The following is a 22,511-nucleotide window of genomic DNA, read 5'->3' on the forward strand; positions in this document are numbered from 1 at the left end:
GCTGCATTGGGGGGCCTATAGACAGGGCCATATATTGTAAAATCTGAGGACATTCTTCCTTCAGCTAGAACACTGAAGATGGGTCGTGGATGGGTTTTTCCAGCATGACAATGACTCAAAACATACTGCCAAGGCAACCAAGGAGTGGCACAAGAAGAAGCACATTAAGATCATAAAGTGGTCTAGCCAGTCTCCAGACCTTAATCCTATAGAAAATGTATGGAGGTAGCTGAAAGTTCGAGTTGCCAAGCAAAAAGCCAAGAAACCTTAAGGATTTAGAGAAAATCTGTAAAGAACAGTGGACCAAAATCCCTCCTGAGATGTGTGCAAACCTGGTAACCACAATAAGATATCAATAAAAGTGAGCGCTCTTCAAATAAAAGCAGCTGAACATTCAAGGAAACCAGATAAAACCTTGTGAAAATAATATAGCAATGATATATGCAGCAATAATAGTCAATAAAAAAGTATCTGATAGATATCACAATATATACACAATGGTGAAAAACAATCAGTGACAAATAGAAGATCTCTGGTGAGAAAACACCAAATTCCAGTCCTGTGAAGGTGCTCCCTGTGCATATGGTATAAATGCGCACTAACCAGAAGCGTATTTAAAATACGCGATGTGTTAATATCAAGACGACCCCCCCTCTCTGGTCACGGTCTGGACTGGAACTCATGGTGGTGAACTGCCCTCATAGGATGGAAAAGGATCCGATGTGCCAGAGGTCCCCTTTAAGGGATAGGTGGGTGAAGATTCCTGGGTTACAGGTAATTTCCCTCTCTGGGTCTGGTGGATGGATTGCAGCAGGGCCCTGGAAATATTAAAGCTCCTCAAGGGAGACCAAGGAAAGTACCCATAGTGTAGTAATTATTGTACTAATTTATTAAGTAGCAAAAACAATAAAAACAAATGGGTTCAAAGCAGCATATTCAGTGCAGCAGCATTAGATAGGTACAAGTGACTGACCATCCAGATTCCAAGATGGCCGCCGGGCCTCCACGTGGCACCAGCGGCGTGACATCACGACGTCCTAGGCTCCAGCTGACGCGTTTCGTGCGCACGCACTTCTTCAGAGGTGGAGACAACTACAAGAAACGTCTTACTTCTGTGTTTGCCAGCAAGGGTTTCTCCACCAAGTACTAAGTCATGTTTTCCTTGGGGATCAAATACTTATTTTGCTCACTGAACTGCAACTCTATTTATAACATTTGTATCATGTGTTTTTTCTGGATTTTTGGTTGATATTCTGTCTCTATCATTTAAAATACACCTATGAAAAAAATTGATAGACCCTTAATTTGTTTGTAAGTGGGCAAACTTACACAATCTGCAGGGGATCAAATAATTATTTTCCCCACTGTAGATAGATAGATAGATAGATAGATAGATAGATAGATAGATAGATACAGTAGATATATAGATGCGTAGCACCCACCTAGGTAGCTAGGGGGCTGGTTGATTATTTTCCATTAGAGGATGAACAGCAGCCTGGTGGAATAGTCAGAGGGGATCAAATTTTGGTCAGAGGTGAGAGGTTGTGCAAATCAGCTCTCTGGAACATCCCCCTGATCTAAAGACTTGGAGAAGGCTCTAGAATTCAGTGGGCCAAATTGAGGAGTGGCTGGTCTGCACTATTAGGGGATCCTGACCAATCCCACAATGTCATGGGCCAGGACAGCCCTTAAGAGTCGCTGAGCCCGCTCAGCAGCTGGAGAGTGCGGGAGGAAGATGGACTGAGCAGGATGGTGTGTGGAGCCTTTGAGGGGGACCAAGAGAAGGGCCTACCTGCAGGCAGAGGAGCTGGAAGTGAGGATTTCTCAGGCTCACTGTCCCCTGAGAGAAGACAGCCTGGGATGCAGGGAAAGAGCCAGCCCAGCATAAGGCCTGAAGGCAGCCACCAACCCACAGGCTTGCAGGAGAGACTGAGTGAATAATCCCACACCCCCTGGGGCAGATAAGGGGGAAGGGCATTCGGGCGGAAAACCTTACTAGCCCCCATCTGGGACTGCTTTCATTTGAGGTGGCAGCTTCTAGGACCTCTTGGCCAGGGATTCCCTCAGGCAGCTGGGTGAAGAGATTTCATCTTGGGTCTAAGGAGGTACACTAGGAGAAGCTGACTAGCTCTCGAAGAAGAAAAGAGAAAACCCTTTCTGACTACTTGTACATAGTTAAAGGAAGTTGCCTTCAGTTTCACAGTTCCTGGTGCATCCCATGTACCCCTCATCTCCATTCAAGTTATCATCCCCTAATAAAATCCAAAAAAAAACAAGTTCAGGGACTGTTTACTGTCTCTAGAGTTCAAGTCTGGAAGCAAATGCTTGTTGCCTGACTGTGCAGGACCCAAATCTCTAGAGACTCTTAAGGAGGTGATGCTACACTTGGATATATAGATAGATTCGAGAGATGGATAGGCAGACAGATAAGTGGGTACAGACCAATAAAGCCTGGTAATGTGGAGTGATTCAGTGCAGTGTATTATAACAAGACTGGAACATTGCTCGGCAGTAGATCATCAGTCCATTGAAGCCCATTAATATGTGAGTACATTATGCCGAGCTTAGTATAGCCAGATTTGTCCTGTGATATACATTTCTTCCCCTTGTAAATGGAACACTTAGCGGTTGCCAGGAAAGCTCCCATCTGTTGCGTATCGCAGTCTTTTTCTCTGTAAATCTCATGTATGTTCCGATAAGGTTATTTAGTAGCAAAGGACATATTTTTCTTCCAGACCAGTAATTGAACGTCATTGCTTTATGTCAACAATACAGTCATACTTATTTAGCCCTTCTATATGAACCTTGCTAGCCTCCTTGCTGGATTTTCTGTGCACCTGTGAATGGTCTACAGCTGTCCTGGGTGAGTATGGTCCAGTCATGAGCCAATTGTCTAAAATTCTATTCATCCAGAATTCAGCGAATTAATCCAAAAGAGTGAATTTTGGGGCAAATTGCATGGACATCAGGGGGAGGTGAGGCACCGCTGTGGGGGACTTTTCAAAATACAAAAAAAAAAGATGTAAAGTGAGAGGAAAGGCCTTTTTTTACAGCTTCAGGGACTACATGGAAAATATAGATCAGCCTTTCTCAACCTTTTCAACATGGTGGAACCCTTTAAATAACTTTCTGATCTCATGGAACCCCTGCTAAAAATGACTATATCTACAGCTCATGATGTATTAGTGTGATGGTCAGTGGGAAGAATGCTCCTTACACTTGTGATCATTGGGAAGAATTCCTCCCTTACAGATAGCTAAAAAGCTAAAAATATTAATGGTGTCAGTGGGAACTTATCTGAGGGGCAGGAATTGCTGATTGCTCAAGGAATCCCTAAAGACCTTTGGAGAAACCCTAGGGTTCTGTCAGGAATGGACTGGCCAGCAATGGTGGGACTCACCTGCCTTTTGATCTGCAGTACCTGGGCTGGCCAGCGGGTGCTCCCAGCAATCAGAGACTCAACTTTGCAGCCAGCTAACACCTGGAACTGATTATGCTGGGGTATTTAAGGGATGGCCAGACCCACAGACTCTGCCTTGGTGTTGTGTTTGTCCTGGGCCCTGTATCTGTCCTGCATCCTGGTCCTGCTCTCTGTTCCTGTCTGATTCTCTGCTGACCCTGTTCTGATCCCTGGCTTGTGACCCTGACCATCCCTCTGCCTGACCCTCTGTACCACGCTGCTTGCTACCTGTTCTGATCCCTGGCTGGTGACCCTGACCATCCCTCTGCCTGACCCTCTGTACTACGCTGCTTGCTACCTGCTGAACCTGGCCTGTGACCCCGACCATCTCCGCTTGCTCCCCCTGTACCTACCTGCCCTATTGATATTGACCCGGCCTGCCTGACGACGCTTGCTTGTTTGTACTGTTATCTGTGGGTGGTTGGTTTGGTTTGTTTGCACTGTATTATGTTTTAGTATTGCACTGCGTTTATGGTTGTATTGTTAGTGTTAATAAATTACATTGTTTATCACATATCTGAAGTCTGCGTTTCCCTGCGTCAGTCACACATCTCTGGTCACACCTGGGAGCCCTGACAGGTTCCATGGTTGAGAAACCCTAATATAGGCAATACAAAAATACTTTAAATTATTAGGCAATTTGGGTGCCAACATTTGTTCACCACAAATTTGCCTGTTTGAGGTGAATTTCAATATTGAAAATTTGCAATTAATTTATTACCAGATAAATCAGAATTTCATCCCTGGTCTATTTCTCCTGGACTGTTGTTCCATTTGGGGGACTGGAAATGCTTTCTTCAACGTTCATTTTGGTAATTCCTATATATGGCTTAACCGTAGTGATCCATACTTCAAAGCCACCTTAATAGTACTGTGAGACCTCCTCATATATTTACTAGTGTACACAAGTCAGACCTTCTGATCTTAGATGCAGACAACTTGAGATAAGAGGGACATGTAGATTGCTATTCCTGACCTCTATTTTTGAGCTTCTGAAAATCCTAGGTGCTGTTCAGTCTTGTTGATGCTGCTAAACCAGTGACTGGATCAGGCTTTCCATACTTCTGCAGATCACATTCCCAATGTGCCTATCTTCAGTATCCCACAGACTCAATGGAGGATGGCACTCCAGATAAAATTTGAATTTCTATATTGGTAGCAATCCATGAAGCAAAGTACATCAGATAGTCAGAGATCTCCTACATGTTTCATGCTAATGAGCACTTTATCACTCTGTGATGGTGGTCTCTGTCCACCTGCTAGACTTTACCTTATGGATTACTATGGATGAAGGAATTCAGCTTTTACTGGTAATTTCGTCACCTATTGATTCTGTGGGATACATTTTCAGAAGCAACAGGCTGGACAAGCACCCAATGTTTGTGAGGGCAAGAGGAGACCAACCTGAAGCAGTATCATATTGTAAAGAAAAGGAAGGATGGCTGTATTCCACAAAGGGATACTGAAGATGAAATGTCTTTATTCCAGATTATAGTGCACAGGATACAGGGAAATGGTTGACCGGTTTCACCCGATTGCAGTGCTTATCCATAATGTTATGAATAAGCATTGAAATCGTGTGAAGCCAGTCAACCATTTCCCTGTATTCTGTGCACTATCATCTAGGATAAAGACATTTTATCTTCAGTATCCCTTTGCGGAGTGCTGCCATCCTTCCTTTTCTTTACAATTCTGCACAGTGGTGAGCCGGGCTGGCACCTGTCAGTGAGATAGGCTTTGGGACTGGCCACTTCATTCACCTGAGCGGTGTTTCTTCATGTTAGTATCATATTGTGCTTGCTTATCTTCTGTAGTCTGGATTTATTTTACCTATAAGCTCTGGTGAAAGGGGTCCTTCATAACACCCAAAGCTTGTTGGCTTTCTAAAACTTAGACCCTGAAGTCTGCCTTTGCTCCGACCTTCCCCTCCCTTGCTCCATGCTTATCAATGCAGTGCCAGATTACTAAAAAGGCAGAGTAGGCACCGGCCTATGGGCACCCACATCAACAGATCAAAATAACATTGAATTGATCTTGAACGGAAATTACAATGAAGCGTTCTTAAATTGTTTACAAAAGCTAGAAAAAAAAATAACTCAAAGAAACAAACACTTTACTTTACTGTATTAATGTAATTTACCCATTAACAACTAAGTGTTACTAAACCCAGGACCCTGCATTCACTATATCTGGTTTCCCACAGTACACAAGGAGAAAGTCAGAGGGTGTCTATGCTCGAACAGACCAATAGCTTCCTGGAGATGACAAACTCCATGTGTGGTGCCCCACAGTTTTGTCTCTGCTTAGCACAACAGAGAGAGCTCTGTGGTTGGAGGAGAGCCATGTCATGTGACATTGATGGGTTGCATGATCGGACTCTCCAACCTTTTTTTTTTTCAACAGAAACTTTATTTTAGTTTGTACTTGCTCCACCGGCTTTAGATTCCCATGGCCGGAGGAGTGATGTGCACATTCTAATACACGCAACTGTTCTTTATGGTTGTACCATTTTTTAAGCATACCATTGTTATACATAGTCCCTAAATAAGCCTAAAGCACACTCTCCAAATAAAGGGAAAATAAAAGCAAAATTTACCAAAACACAGAAAATCTGGGAGGGTTGGACATTGACATAATAATTTACAACATCCGCGCTAATAAAGACAATAGACATTAAAATTTAACTCAAATGATAAATAATGCTGCTGTTATAAAACATATAGTTCCTGAAGACATTGCACACAGATGACGAAACGCGTAGGGTAGGGCTTGCATCAACTTTACTTTCACTTCTTTGAAATGCATGCTGGAGGGCAAAGTGGGGGTTCCAGTTTCAGTTTGAGATCTCGATAGTTTTAAACAGATGTAAATGCATTACTTATTTATTATTGGGTTTAAATTTACTACACTATGAGAGGCTCTTTCTCTTTCTTTTGATGGTCCTGCTGTATCTTCCTGCTGCCACAAGAGGGGTTCAAAGGGACATTGAAGTATTGCTAATACTGGTGGGAGACCCAGCGCATGGTACATCTTTTATGACAACAGTTTGGCTTTCTTATTTATGCAAGAAGTCAACACCATCCGATGAGTGTGGTGTGTGGAATAAGGGCAGAGCAGGAATAAGAAACAAAGAGATGTGTTAGTAAAAGCAGCACACAATACACGCATTACACATTGTTAGGCACACATTTAACCCCTTGATCGCCCTTGATGTTAACCCCTTCCCAGCCAGTGTTATTAGTACAGTGACAGTGTATACTATTATCACTGATCACTGCATTAATGTCACTGGTGATGTCAGTGGCAGTAAGTCAGTTCCCCCCCCGTGTCAGTTAGTATCAGATTGCCTTCCACACTACTGCAATCCCATTATCAGCAAGTCACTGATCACCGTCATTAGTATTAAAAAAAATACATTATTTATACCATAGTTTGTATACGCTATAACTTTCACGTAATCCAATCAATATACACTTATTGGGATTTTCTTTTACCAAAGACATGTAGAAGAGTACATTTTGGCCAACATTTATTAAGAAATTAGATTTATTTTTATTTTTTATCGGATATATTTTATAGGAGAAAGTAAAAAATTAAAACCCCATTGATGATCAAATATCACCAAAAGAAAGTTCTATTTGTGTGAAAAAAAAGTCCTACATTTTATTTGAGTTCAGCATTGCATGACTGCACAATTGCCATTAAAATATCGCAGTGCTGAATAGCAAAAAATGGCCTGGTCATGAAGGGGGTAAAATCTTCTGGAGCTGAAGTGGTAATTGTATATTTGTTTATAATATGTTGGCTATAAGAGCAGCCTTTCCTTATGTAAAGGGCCTAAGTTATTCAGGGTTGGATGTTTGTTTTCATTGTTCTTAGTATAGGTAAACTTTACTAAAAACTGGATAATGGAACCAGATATCCCATTGACAGAAGAATAGAAAGCACTCAAGCAACAAGCTGTGTCTACAGGGGATTAGTATTACTTTTATTAACAATCACAAAGAAAGATAACCTAAATAAGTAGTAATTTTGACCCCTAAATTGACAGATTTGGTAATTTAGAGACAGAAGGGAAAGAACGTTCTTTGTTCTAATGAATTAATTATGATTCATGAAAGTGTGACTCATGGAGACAAAGTGGAACGCTGAAGGTCACTTTCAGGGAACGGTGAAGAGACTCAAGAAATGATAACTAAACCTTCACTTCCACCAGTGAGACAACTGCTGGCTGTGTGCTCCTTTCTAGTTTTCCACCAGAGATAAAAGCCGGTATTTAATATATTTTTAAAGTTCCAAAGATTAATTCTTTTATGCTTAAGAGAAAGCATTTGGCTCATGTCCAAAATAAACAGATCCAGAAAAGGCTAAGCATAGTCATAACACAAGAAACAACAAAAATATAAAAAATCCATAAGTTCCTATCAAAATTGGATTGCATCCATAGGGGAAGGCATAGAACCCTTTGTCAGGTTTTCTTTCATGGCACCTGGTCACAGGTACAGCAAGTGCAGTGATGTCTCCCAAATGGTGTTATAGCAATGAAAACCTGAGAAAAGTTTTTAGCTTTCCCAGATGAAAAAAACATATGGATAGAGTTGGATTTTAAAGAGAAAGCTAACAAAGTACATAACTAAAACATGAAGGTGTGAACCACATTAACTGGATCCCTGAAGTTCTCTGAGGCTTCAGGTGGGATTGGCATTGACAAGGAATCTCTTTTTCCTAACCCTAAATATTCCTCAAAGGAATCCTTGTCAGGCCCACAATATCCACTGGATCCATAACCCTCGTATGGCCTTCCTTATGATTTGAAAGGATGACACTAGAAGCTTCGGAATTTGTGTTTTCTCTCCTTTGGCAAGTGTACAATCCAAACGCACACGTTCCTGCGTTAAAAATGGCTGTGTGTATAAGTGGGTGCTGCAGCAACCGTCGGCTGGAACCGAACAAAATCAGCAAGGAAAAATGTCACCAACACACCGAGGATCACCAATATGGGTCCAAAAGTTTTAATGAACGATCACATAGTTACAGCAAGGCAACGTTTCGGAGTCTCGCAGGACCCCTTCATCAGGCATGTGATGTAACTATGTGATCGTTCATTTTTCCTTTCCTTTCTCTCCTTTGGCGTCACCAAAGAGTCAAGAGTTACGTGAAGGTTTTCCTGTGGTTAGGTACTGCAGATATTATTCCAAACTGCAAAATATAATTAAGAGCTATTTGTGATTCTTTATGCTGTGTTGTCACATTTTGAATTTTAACCTCTGTAGAAGTTATACTTAAGGGCAGGGTTTTTTCAACCAGGGTGCCACAGCACCCTGGCGTGCCACAGAGAGTTCCCAGGTGTGCCACGGCAAATTACAGAAAGCCCTGTACAGTCTGAGGATTATAGGTTTCCTGTGTTAACTTCTGTGTACAGGGAGCAAGGAGAGCACATCATGTTCCTCCTCAGGGCTCTCTCACCCTCCCTGCTGCTATCTATTCATGGTCATTCCACCCAACCATCTGGTAGAGGCCAGTGGGCCAAGTCATCAACTAAAATTGAGTCACCCTACTGATTCCATCAGTGCAGGTTCCCTTGTTATAGCTTCCCTCTCTGTTCCTACCTACCTTGTTTTGGGTTTACCCATCCACCTCAGGGTATTCTTACTCCTTCTGGTACAGTGTTCATAAAATGAAGTAAACAAAAAATCCTCTCACTGTTAGCCATGGAGGAACAAAATAAACTTTTTGTAGAAAGGAAATAATTCCTATGGTAAAAATGGTGTTTGGGTCTGCTTGCCAACTGCAGATATTCTAAGGTGCTTCCCATCCCTTTGTTGGAAAGGGACTATTCAGAAATTCTAATTTTGTAAAAAGGAGGAAAACTGAAACTGAGCCCCTAAAAGGTATATAAAAGCTAATGGGTGACTCAGCCCAACAGGACCTAACTGTAGCTGAGATATCCCCTTTGGGTGGACTGGTCCTTTCATTAGGTTCCTTGTATAAATCATGTTTCTGTAGTCAAAATACACTGTATGGCTCTGAAAATTATTGAGTTCAGGTGTTTCTATTGAAGGGTACTGTTAATAATACAGCCACGCAAAGATATTTTAGACAATTGTGGACTTCTAATCTTGTGGCAAAAAATTTAGGGAAGGCTCACTTCTGTTCTTACAGGACTGGACCCCTGAACACAACATCAGCTCCATAAAAACATGGTTTGAAGTGCACACAGCCCTGACCTTATTGGGATGAATGATTGTGATTCAAGTATTTTCATCCAACATCAGTCCCTCACAAATGAGAAACCTGCCCCTGAAAGGTCACTCTATAGCACTTAGTTGTTTCACTTGTTTTTGTGTCATACTAACTGTACACTAGAAATACAAAAAGTACAAAAAGAACACAGAAAAGATGTAGCAAAATGGCATTAGGAAGGGGCAACATTATATAAAGAGAACATTTTCTTTCTGATTGTTATGTTTGTGAGCCTAATACCTATTGCTCTTCCCGACACATCTTGTCTCTTCGAGTATCCAGACAACCGTTATCAAGAGAATTTGTTGTGTGTCACTTCTCCCTTCCAACAGCGAGAACGCATTCATCAAAAACCCCCAGCAATCTTGACAGATCTGGTCTTTTCTACCAAGAGCTGTCTGTTTACAGATACTGATAAAATATATATTTGTGGTATATTAAATAGATTTGAAAAGACAAAGAGAATTGTCTGTCATATGTTATATATGTCTATAGACAATGGTCAGGTTACAATCCAATTTATGTATGTGTCACCCCCCCACCCAAGAAGCACAAAGATAAATAAAACTCTGGGGCTGGTACAAATAATTTATGTTGGGCTGGTGGCCCTGAATGGAGATAATCCCCAATTCATACCTCTATTAGAGGGGGACCCAAAGTCAGTGACATTTATACATATTACTAGCTGCTCCCCATTCAGACCTGTGATAACAGTACCTATGACTGGAAAGTCTAACAGCACCAACGTCCTTTGCAATGCTTGAAGACTGAAAAAAAAACATGAAATGGGTTGTGCTCGTTTGTTGAAGGAAGCTGAATAAAAAGAATTGTTTGTGATGATGGCTTGGGATTTTATATAGTATTTTATTTAGTTGAGTCTATGTCATTTTTACAGAGCTGCTGTCAACCTGTTTAGCTCATGTACTACTTTCTCATGTATAACCTATCCCTTAGAGCAGTGGTCTCCAATCTACAGTCCAAGGGCTGGATGCAACTCTTTGTTTGCCTTTATCCGGCCCATGTGTCACTGTTCCTACCACTGATACCAGCCACTATTTTTTCCATTAACACCAACAATGAGGCACTATCGGGCGGACTGACAACTCATGGGGCCCCCGGGCAATAGGGGATCATGGGGCCCCTGTGTCCTTGCCCAAACTCAAAAAAGCCTATGAAAAAGGTACCAGGGGCATCAAATGGGGCCCCATACTGACCCCGGGCCCTCGGGCACTGCCCAAGTTTCCAAATGATTAGTCCACCCCTGGGCACTAGTTAATCCACTGATACCAATGATAGGGCACTATTCCTCCCACTGATACCAATGATAGGGCACTATTCCTCCCACCGACACCAATGATGGGGCACTATTCCTCCCACTGACACCAATGATGGGGCACTATTTCTTCCACTGACACCAACAATGGGCACTATTCTTCCCACTGACACCAATGATGGGGCACTATTCCTTCCACTGACACCAATTATGGGGCACCTAATGATGGGGCACCCAATCCTCTTACTCTATTGACCACCAAGTCTGAGACATTGTCTACTCCCATTGTTGCTGGGGCATTTTATACTCTCACTTCTCAAAGTTCAGCCCTCCTAAAGTCTGAAGGACAGTAAACACTGCCTTAGAGTAAAGATGTGTGATGTAATATGTTTTCTTTAAGACACCACCCACCTTTCACCATGGCTTTCACCATAACTAAAGCTCTGATGCCCAACTTGTGGTCTAGGGACAGCAAACGGCCCTTTGGCACTTATTGTGTGGTGTCAGAGCCCCATTATATCTTTCACTTTATCTTTACTGTTCTCTGTGCTGACCAGGGGCGGACTGACAACTCATGGGGCCCCCGGGCAATAGGGGATCATGGGGCCCCTGTGTCCTTGCCCAAACTCAAGCCTATGAAAAAGGTACCAGGGGCATCTCATGGGGCCTCTTACTGACCCCGGCCCTCGGGCAGTGCCCGAGTTTCCAAATGGTTAGTCTGCCCCTGGTGCTGACTGTCCCTTTTCTCCTTTTATGTTTTTCTAATGAATCTTGCTGAAAAAAATATCAAATTTGGCAAAAGTAGGTTTAAGGTGGTTAAAGAGAGCACAAATGGGTCAATGAAAAGCAGTATGTTCACAAATAACCTCACCTCCGCTATAAAGAGGGAGGAAATCATGGAATGTTGGGGATTTAAAGGGTGCTGTCAAAAGCAAAAAAAAACCAACAAAATAAAATCTTTTTTTTATTCATACAAATTTTTAAAAGTTTATATGCATAAACCTCTTGACAAAAACATATAATGCAGGATACAATACAATCAACCAATAAATATACTTGAAATTGGAAGAAACAAAGAACATATGGGCGTTTCACCCAAAAAAGAGCTTCTTCAGGATGCACTTCATTTTTGCAAAATGTACAATTTTGTAGGCAAAATAAAAGATGTACATCTATATCAATGTCAAATATGACAGGGACACACAGCCAAAACAGCAGATAGCGCTCACATCACATGGATAGCTTCACAAGATATTAAGGTCATGCAAATAGCAGTAAAAGGGATCAAAGCCTGAGTACTGGATGAGGACAAAGATCCAAAAAAAAGGAGTCATTCAATCTCCTAGCATGCATATAAAATGGCACTTGTGAATAAAGCCATGAATGGAGAGCGACTCCTGGATGTAAACATTATTGTGTGGGATGAAAGCCAGACATCTTAACTCCTTAGGGGGAGAAGCCTCCCTGAATGATCCATTCACATGATCAGCATAAACAGCCAAAATAGCGGTGACACAAATGTGTCAGCATTGATTTGAAAAAGGGTCATAATAGCCGTGATTTCTAGACTTGTTCCTTCAGACTATGACTGTCTCCTAAAGCATATTCCCAGTCTCCAACAACTTCTTTAGTGTGTTTGCCACCTCTGACCATCTCTTTTACCATGTCCGTAGTCTCTGACCATTGTCTGTACCACATCCATAGTCTCTGACCATCTCCTGTATCATGTTCTTAGTCTCTGACCATCTCCTGTACCATGTCCATAATCTCTGGCCATCTCCTGTACCGTGTCCGTAATCTCTGGCCATTTCCTGTACCATGTCCATAGTCTCTGATCATCTCCTGTACCATGTCCATAATCTCTGGCCATCTCCTGTACTGTGTCCGCAGTCTCTGGTCATCTCCTGTACTGTGTCCGCAGTCTCTGGTCATCTCCTGTACCGTGTCCATAGTCTCTGGTCATCTCCTGTACCATGTCCATAATCTCTGGCCATCTCCTGTACCGTGTCCATAGTCTCTGACCATCTCCTGTACCACATCCATAGTCTCTGACTTTCTCCTGTACCATATCCATAGTCTCTGACCATCTCCTGTACCATGTCCACAGTATCTGGCCATGACCTGTACTATTTCCACTGTCTCTGATGAAATCTTGTAGCACACCTGCAGTTTTTGACCATTTCCTGTACTTTATTGACAGACTATGACCATCTCCTGTCCCATGGTTGCAGTTTCTGGCCATCTCCTGTGCCATGATATCTCTTGTAGCATATCAGCAGTCTGTGACTGCATTTCAATAGCATTATATCTGCTGAATAGTATATGTGGCCCCTTGGTTATGTCAAGGGCTGCACTTGAGGCTACCAATATCAACTTAGTTAAGCATCACTGTACTAAAGGCAGATAGACTATTCACTTTGCAAGGGAGTTTTCCCTTAGATTACAAATGCAGTGAAAAATCACAAATACCCAACCATGTGCAGGGTAAATTGGATGATGGAAGTCAGGAGAGCATCACCTCATTTACTAAGTGCTGGGGAAAATTCCCTTACAAAAGTGTAACTTCTCTTACAAATTGAACAGTCTATTTACCTTTATTAAATAAACCCTGTTGTGGGATCCACAATACAGTATCCATGAAAGGTCTTTACTTACAGTATATCCTATCATAGAACTTCTAAATGGTAGAAGTATCCTACTTTTTGTCTTAGATCCCTCTATCCAACTTTCTGCAGGTAGACCTTGTTTTAAATATGTTGTTTAGATCTCTGTACATATAAATGTGAACTAGTTCCAAAACTTTGATTTTCAATTTAGGAAAGTATGCAGAATGGCTGGAAGCTTTGTCAGCCTTTAACTTCCATCTTTGTGTTCAATAAGAACCTACAATTTCTTGTCTTGGTTATGTAACAGAAAGTAAGAAAATGTCCTTGATGGGGAAGCAGGTAGACCAAAAAATTAAGGCTGAAGTTTAGGTATGGGAATTTTCACATAGTTACATTGGTCCAGCTTGGTTCAGCCATATCTGTGGGATCACTGTGGAAGCTGGAAATCACTATAGTAGGTACCACTACTCCAGTGATCTCCACTACTTTCTGGGTCTCGTGCTGAGCAGCTAGTGTTCTGCTACTTTGTGAACATAGTAGGTTACGATGTTGGTGTGGACACCATTTGGGGAACACTTTGCATTTGCTCAGTTATCCAGTTAGATGAGGTGGAGAGGCAGGTGGTGACATCGTGATCTCCAACCTTCCAGTCAGAGGACACTTTGCATTTATTCAGAAAATACAAAGGGGTTGATTTATTAAAACTGGGGAGTGCAAAATTTGGTGCAGCTGTGGATGGTAGCCAATCAGCTTCTAACTTTAGCTTGTTCAATTAAGCTTTGACAAAAAAACTGGAAGCAGATTGTTTTTTATACAGAGCTGCACCAGCTTATCCAACATGCAGTTTTATTAAATCAACCCCAAAGTGTCCTCTAAATGGCACCAGTGCCGAGCAAGCAACCTCCTGTATTCAGAATCAGCAGAGCCACCACTCAGCACTGAATCTGGAAGCTAGTGGAGATCACTGAAGTAGCGGGGTCTACTATACTGATTTCAATCGTCCACATGGATCCCACAGGTATGGCACATACTTAAGTTGGTCCAAGTTGGATCAATTTAACTTTGTCAAAATTACCATAACTAACCTTCACCTTTAAGAAACATTTTGGGCTATAATTTCAATATTTGCTTATTTTCAATAACTAGTAAAATAAAAAAAACAGTTGTTAAACTGGAGCTCCAGTCTCTGGTGAAAAAAATAAAAGTCAACAGCTACAAAAACTGTAGCTGCTGACTTTTAAAAAACAGCCACTCACCTGTCCTAGGATCCAGTGGTGTCCTCACTGCAGTTGCGTTCACTGGCTGTCCTGTGTCCTTGATGTCGGCATCTTAAGTGTGGGCACCCGGCTGTGACAGCTTGCAGCTTCACAGCTGGGTGTCCACTGCGCACGTGTGAGCAGTGCTGTGCATTGTGAATGGTTCCACAGTTCTCTGGGACCTGTCAAGTGTCCCAGAAGACAGCAGGGGTGGAGAGGAGGGGGAGGAGAACTTCCGCTTCTGATCGCCTAGGGGGTCACAGCAGAAGTGGGAGCGGGTACCTATCAAAATCAGGTACCCGCTCCCCCCTGCTCCCCAAGGGTGCCAATCCTTAACAGGGAGCAGGGGATGAGGCTTTAAAGTGGAACTTCCCCTTTTAGGTGGAGCTCTGCTTTAATCTCATAGTAATATACCATATGACTAGAAGTTTGTGGACACATGACCATCACAACTTTTTGAACTTGGTAGAAATTCCAATTTCAAGACCATGGCCATTAATTTAGTCATTTACACATTACCTTGTTGGGTAGGTGCAATGTACTAGGTGTAATCCTAGACTCCAATCTGTCCTTTCAGCCCCAGGTCCAATCACTGACAAACTCATGTAGACTTCACCTCCACAACATCTCCAAGATACGACCGTTCCTAACCTCGGAAACCACTAAGCAACTCATTCACTCCCTTATTATATCACGCGTCGACTACTGTAACTCCCTCCTCACTGGCCTAACTCACCGCAGGCTATCCCCACTACAGTCTATCATGAATGTTGCTGCCAGACTAATCCACCTTACTAACCGCTCTGTATCTGCCACCCCTCTCTGCCATTCCCTCCACTGGCTCCCAATTACCCAATGGATAAAATTCAAAACACTAACACTGAGGTATAATGCCGTTCATAACACTGCTCCTAATTACATCACAGATCTTGTCTCTAAATATCACCCAAACCGTACTCTCCGCTCCTCGCAAGACCTCCTACTCTCTAGCTCCCTTGTCTCCCTACCCCAGTCTATCAGGCTATCGCCTACTCTGCTCACCTTTAGGCGCACTCTGAAAACCCATCTCTTCAGGGAAGCCTACCCCGCCCCCAGCTAATACTGGAATCAACTACTCCTCCTACCACTCCATCCCCCACAGCTAATTACCTCTTGTACTACTATCACCTCCCTCCTAGATTGTAAGCTCCAAGGAGCAGGGCCCTCTAATCCCTCTTGTATTGAACTGCATTGTTACTGTATTGTCTCCCACTATAATGTAAAGCGCTGAGCAAAAGTCCTGTATAATAATAATAATAATAATAATAATAATAATGTGGTGCAGCTGCTGTAAAAACACAGGTTTCCAGAATGTAGGAAACAATGTATTGTAGAACATGTGAAAAGTACAACAGCCTGGTAGAGAAGCTCACCTGACCAGGAACTCACAACCAATGAAGCAGAGAGTCAGCAGTGAGTAGGCCCAAACTGAAAACAGTGCCTGGAGGAGAGCAGAATGTGGCGTTGCCTGTTCAAGCCAACAGAAACCTCTCCCTGCCGCTAGTGTTGTCCCTGACAGATAAGTATGCTTTCCCTACACTAGCCACTTTGCCATAAAACCTGGGGGCAGAGCATAAGAAGACTCTGCTTGACCCAAGATGGGCGCCAGAGTCACCTGAAACAAGCATAGCCAATGGGAACGTTGCTCTAGGGGACTAAGGTAATCATAGAGAAATCAAGTTTCTCTTGACTTTCTCCTCCAGCTGCATTGACATTCCAGACAAGAGCCACTTGAAATAGACTGCGCCTGCACAGGGGCGGACTGACAATTTGGAAACTCGGGCACTGCCCAAGGGCCTGGGGTCAGTAGGGAGCACCATGAGATGCCCCTGGTACCTTTTTCATAGGCTTTTTTGAGTTTGAGCAAGGACACAGGGTCCCATGATCCTCTACTGCCCGGGGGCCCAATGAGTTGTCAGTCCGCCCCTGCACCTGCCTACAACCTAGCATGTTGCACTTACCATGAAAAACCATACCTAGGTCCACTTTAACAACGTATATTCCAATAAAATGACATCTAAGTTCATATAGTCGTAGAGTGTCTGATTTTGAATTCTGGAGCTGTGTCTTTTCATGTTTGTATGGTAATGAATAGTACATCTGGTCTATAAAGGGCTTTTGCAAATGTGAAGATATATCCAACCCAGGGGCGGACTGACCATTTGGAAACTCGGGTACTGCCCGAGAGCCCGGGGTCAGTAGGGGACCCCACGAGATGCCCCTGGTACCTTCTTCATAGGCTTTTTTGAGTTTGGGCAAGGACACAGGGTCCCATGATCCTCTACTGCCCGGGGGCCCCATGAGTTGTCAGTCCGCCCCTGCGCCTGCCTACAACCTAGCATGTTGCACTTACCATGAAAAACCATACCTAGGTCCACTTTAACAACGTATATTCCAATAAAATGACATCTAAGTTGATATAGTCATAGAGTGTCTGATTTTGAATTCTGGAGCTGTGTCTTTTCATGTTTGTATGGTAATGAATAGTACATCTGGTCTATAAAGGGCTTTTGCAATAAAACTTTGTGCTGTAAGGAAAGGCGCAGCAAGCTGCTTGCTCAAGCGACACTTAGCGGCAGATGGCGAGGCTCGCGTTGACATTTTTCTCCCTCGAACAAATGATATTTGTCCTTAGTGGCGAGGTAAAGATGTAGCATAATCCATCTACAACCTTGATACCGAATGCATGGTCAATAGAGGCAATGTGTCTTCCCAGCCGTGGAATTGGTACCTGACAGAGCGGGATGGTTACAAATGATGCTGGTGACCAGGCTGGAGGAGAGACATTGTTATTTGCCCCGGGTAGGTGTGTGTCATATGGATCCACTGGCTACAAATTAAATAAGTGTTGTGAAGTATTTTGTTATGTTGGTCATGTAGCTCCTCTTACTCCCGGAGTCTACGTTATTGCAGCCTGACACGGCAACACAGGAGGTTTATGAGGACAAATGTGTTCATTGAAAACCGTATTTCACTGCAAGGCCAACGTTTGTAACATTTCATTCAAACACGGACATTGTTTTTAAATTCTTGCAAGCGACTTCAAGGTAGGTATTTATTGTGGTTGTGTACCTGCTATGTTCTATCCCTAAATTCTGTATATACAGTTCAATGAGAGCGTCAAGAGTCCAAAGTTTTATTGATAAAATTGGATCATAGAATGTCAGGGACCCAACAGACTCCTCCTTCATCAGGGCTTCAGGAATTTTGACTTGTTAACAGTGGCTTAACCTCCCTGGCGGTATGATTATTTCAGATTTTTGGTGCTGAAAGCGGTACCATTATTTTGCATGGAAATATGTAGTTTTTTTATTGTAGGCTGTAATATTTAGGAACAACTCACTGAAATCTGTCCGAACAAGAGTCTATTAAACATCCCGGGTATGATAAAATTTGAAACACAAAATCATAAATTATAATTTAATAAATAATCATAAAAAATTATAATATAATAATATTACATTGAATTCAATAATATAATCAAACCAAAAACACTGAAATTTGAAATATAGCGCCAAGTTTGCACATCGGTGAGCAAAGTCGCAAAATTGTTTTCAGTGTCTGATGAGGAATTTCCCCACAAATCATTATCACTCAGTTCTGCAAGTGGTTCTGATTTACTATCGCTGTTCTCTAGCTGATCTAAACCCGCTTTTGACCTAAAGGGACACTTTTTGGACGCCATGGACCTTTCTAAGTTTCCAGGCAGAACATTCAAAATGCAGACGGGACAGGACAGAGCGCTAGCTACAAAATGTATGTGAAATGGGTTGAAACAGCAATGTTTTACTTTGTAAAATAGTTTGAAAAAAATGACATTTTTTTTAAATTTTCAAATTTCCTGCCGGCGGCGGCGGCGCCCGTACCTCCTGACGTCACAGGGACCAGAACATAGGAGCCGGATGCCGGCATCAGCCGGAGGAGATGGCCAGGGACGCTGCAGGGGACACATCGCGGGAGCGAAGGACAAGGTAAGTGCTGCAGGGAATCCCTATGCAGCGCCGCATGGTAAGCCCGAGTGTAGCTCGGGGTTACCACTTTTGGCACTGACATTTTACCCCGAGCTACACTCGGGAATACCGCTAGGGAGGTTAACCTGCCTTCTAAAACCTTCAGAGTACAGATTTGTCTGGTATCTGCTTACCTGGGTCCATTTCAAAACTTCAAGTCTTGACACTTTCACCCCCTCCCAGTCCAGGTCAATTTTCAGCTTTCAGCGCTGGCACACTTTGAGTGACAATTACTCAGTCAGGCAAAACTCTACTTATATGAAATTTTTAATATTTATTTTTAGACAAATACAGCTTTCTTTTGGTGGTATTTGATGGCCACTTTTAAAAAAATGTTTTGCTATATAAATGAAAAAATACCAAAAATGTTGAGAATTTTTTTTTTTATTTTGTTTAGTTTTTGTTATAAGATTTAGCAAATAATAATTCTTCATAAATTTAGGCCAAAATGCATTCTGCTACAATAACCCAAAACGGTGCATATTATTTAGTCAGCGTGAAAGCTATAAAATCTACAAACTATGGGATATATATTTGAAAATTGATGAGTTGAGACCCTAAAATTCTGGAGACTGGCAGTGATCAGAATGCTGGTATTGAGTATGGTGGTGATCAGAGTGCTGGTTGGGTGTATGGCGATGATTAGAGCGCTGGTATGGTGTATGGCTGTGATCACTGAGCTGGTATAGCGTATGGAAGAGATCAGGGTGCTGGTACGGGGTATGGTGGTGATCGGGATGCTGGTATGACTTATGGGGTGATCAGGACACCAGTATGGGGTATGGTGGTGATCAGGACATTGGTAAGGCATATGGGGTGGTCAGAACGCTGGTATGGTGGTGATCAGGGGGCTGGAATGGCATATGGCAGTGATCAGGACACTTGTATGGCATATGGCGGTGATCATGGTGCTGGTATGGGGTATGGCGGTGATCAGAACACTGGTATGGAATATGGCGGTGACCAGGACACTGGTATGGCGGTGATCAGGGGGTTGGTATGGCGTATGGTAGTGATCAGGACACTGGTAGGGCATATGGGATGGTCAGAACGCTGGTATGGCAGTGATCAGGGGGCTGGAATGGTGTATGACAGTGATCAGGACACTTGTATGGCATATGGCAGTGATCATGGTGCTGGTATGGGGTATGGCAGTGATCAGAACACTGGTATGGAATATGGCGGTGACCAGGACGCTGGTATGGCGGTGATCAGGGGGTTGGTATGGCGTATGGTAGTGATCAGGACACTGGTAGGGCATATGGGATGGTCAGAACGCTGGTATGGCGGTGATCAGGGGGCTGGAATGGCGTATGACAGTGATCAGGACACTTGTATGGCATATGGCTGTGATCATGGTGCTGGTATGGGGTATGGCAGTGATCGGAACACTGATATGGAATATGGCGGTGACCAGGACGCTGGTATGGCAGTGATCAGGACACTTGTATGGCATATGGCGGTGATCATGGTGCTGGTATGGGGTATGGCGGTGATCAGAACACTGGTATGGAATATGGCGATGACCAGGACGCTGGTATGGCGGTGATCAGGGGGCTGGTATGGCATATGGTAGTGATCAGGACACTGGTAGGGCATATGGGATGGTCAGAACGCTGGTATGGCGGTGATCAGGGGGCTGGAATGGCGTATGACAGTGATCAGGACACTTGTATGGCATATGGCTGTGATCATGGTGCTGGTATGGGGTATGGCAGTGATCGGAGCACTGGTATGGAATATGGCGGTGACCAGGACGCTGGTATGGCAGTGATCAGGACATTGGTATGGTGTATGGCAGTATTATTGTGAGCACTGGTACAGTTGACAGGGGCTGGCTGCATGTTCTATTTACATTTGGGGCAGCGATTGGGGACACTGTGGTGGCTGGCACTGTGAGTGTACATGCACTGTGACAGGCTACTGTACACTCACAGACTGCTGCATCATTTCTCTCTGCTCTAACAGTGAGAGCAGAGAGATGCCATTTTTAATTTGACTTTCCACTGTTTACTATGTGGTCGCTGTGATTGGACACAGCAATCACATGGTAAAACACCATGTGATCACCCAGACATGTTGGTAATGTAATCTGCTGGGTCTGGGTGACACACGGATTGCTGGGCTCCTGGGTGCACGGTCTGTGAGCTGCGCAGGAGCTGCCGATGCGGGCTGATGTGTAGGTACATTAGCCTGTGTTGGCACTGCTTTCTGTCCACTGTTTATAGGCAATGGGCGGACAGAAAGCAGTTCAGGACAGTCAAAATTCTGTTTGGTCCTCAGATCACGTTGGCTTTTTTCTGCTATTAACCAATTTTGTGAATTTAATTTTGGACTCTTGGACATTTGTTTTGCTCTCTCATTGGACTGTGTATACATTCAAAATTCCTGAGCTCTGATGAAGAGGGAGTCTGTTGGCTTTTTTTCGGCCTTTGCCACCCGCCCGCCTCTGCCGCTACCAGCCGCCGCTCGGTAGTTCTCAGCCTTACCCGAGAAACCATCGATCCCGGCTCTGGGCATAGAGATGAGTGAAGGAGAGTCAGCCACCACTCATCTCTATGCCCTTTGAGCGATGTCACTTCCCATTACAGTCATTTTTTTTTTTTTAAAGCGCCAGATCAATGTTTTTTTTTGATCCAATGCTTTACATTGTAGAGGAGAGATGTGGGGTCTTAATGACTCCATATCTCTCCATAAAGAGGACCTGTCACTAATTATTTCTATCACAAGGGATGCATGCATTTCTTGTGATAAGAATAAAAGTGATTACATTTTTTTTTAAAGGGACAGTGCAAAAAAAACAAAGCATTAATAAAAAAAAAATTTAAAGTGCCCCCGCCCCCCGTGCTCGCACGTAGTGGTGATCGCATGCGTAGGCAATGCCCACATATGTAAACGGTGTTCAAACCACACACGTGAGGTATCGCCACGAACATCAGCGCAAGAGCAATAATTCTCACACTAGACGTCCTCTGTACACTGCTAACCGGTAGAAATTTTTAAAGCATCACCCATGGAGATTTTTAAGTACCGCAGTTTCACGCCATTCCACGAGCACACGCAATTTTAAAGTGTGACATGTTGGGTATCTATTTACTCGCCGTAACATTCGCTTTCATATTTTACAAAAAATTGGGGTTTATATTGTTTTTTGTTTTTTTTAATCAGTGTATTTTTTTAAAAACTGCGCATTTCGGTTTCGGTTTTCGGACAAGTGCATTTTGAATTTTTGGTTTCGGCACCAGAATTTTAATTTCAGTGCAACACTACTATGAACCAATCTTGGTTGGCTTTCCACTGTTTCTAAGGGGTGTCCCTGTTGAGTGCTGCCAAACAGGAACCAGTGTGCCCAGTGAGCCATTAAAAGTCTGTATCCAGCACCTTGTTTTTACCTATGTTTGGACTCTTGTGATTGCCTGTATCTCTAATCATCTGAGTGACCTTGAGTCTTAAGCTGGACATGCATTATTCATTTCTTTTTCAACCAAAGGGTTGAATGAAAAAAAAAGTGTGCCTATTCCACATCAAATGTGTGGATGAGGGAATCCTTCCTGCTGAGCTATTATGTTCGGACATCAGGGAGACTTCCCCGCAATCAGAATACAATGATCAGTATTGCTGGCT

At 43.1% G+C, this 22,511-nt stretch overlaps 1 protein-coding gene across 1 annotated transcript in view; it reads left to right on the forward strand.

Moving 5' to 3' along the window:
- THSD7A (thrombospondin type 1 domain containing 7A) overlaps positions 1–22,511 on the forward strand; it is a 670,811-nt gene that overhangs the window by 343,379 nt on the left and 304,921 nt on the right. The gene's annotated exons all lie outside the window — the stretch shown is intronic.

The sequence above is a fragment of the Staurois parvus genome, unplaced genomic scaffold (genome assembly GCF_062004578.1).
Source record: "Staurois parvus isolate SC_StPar_1 unplaced genomic scaffold, SC_StPar_1.0 ptg000779l, whole genome shotgun sequence".
In the NCBI taxonomy this organism is placed as follows: domain Eukaryota; kingdom Metazoa; phylum Chordata; class Amphibia; order Anura; family Ranidae; genus Staurois; species Staurois parvus.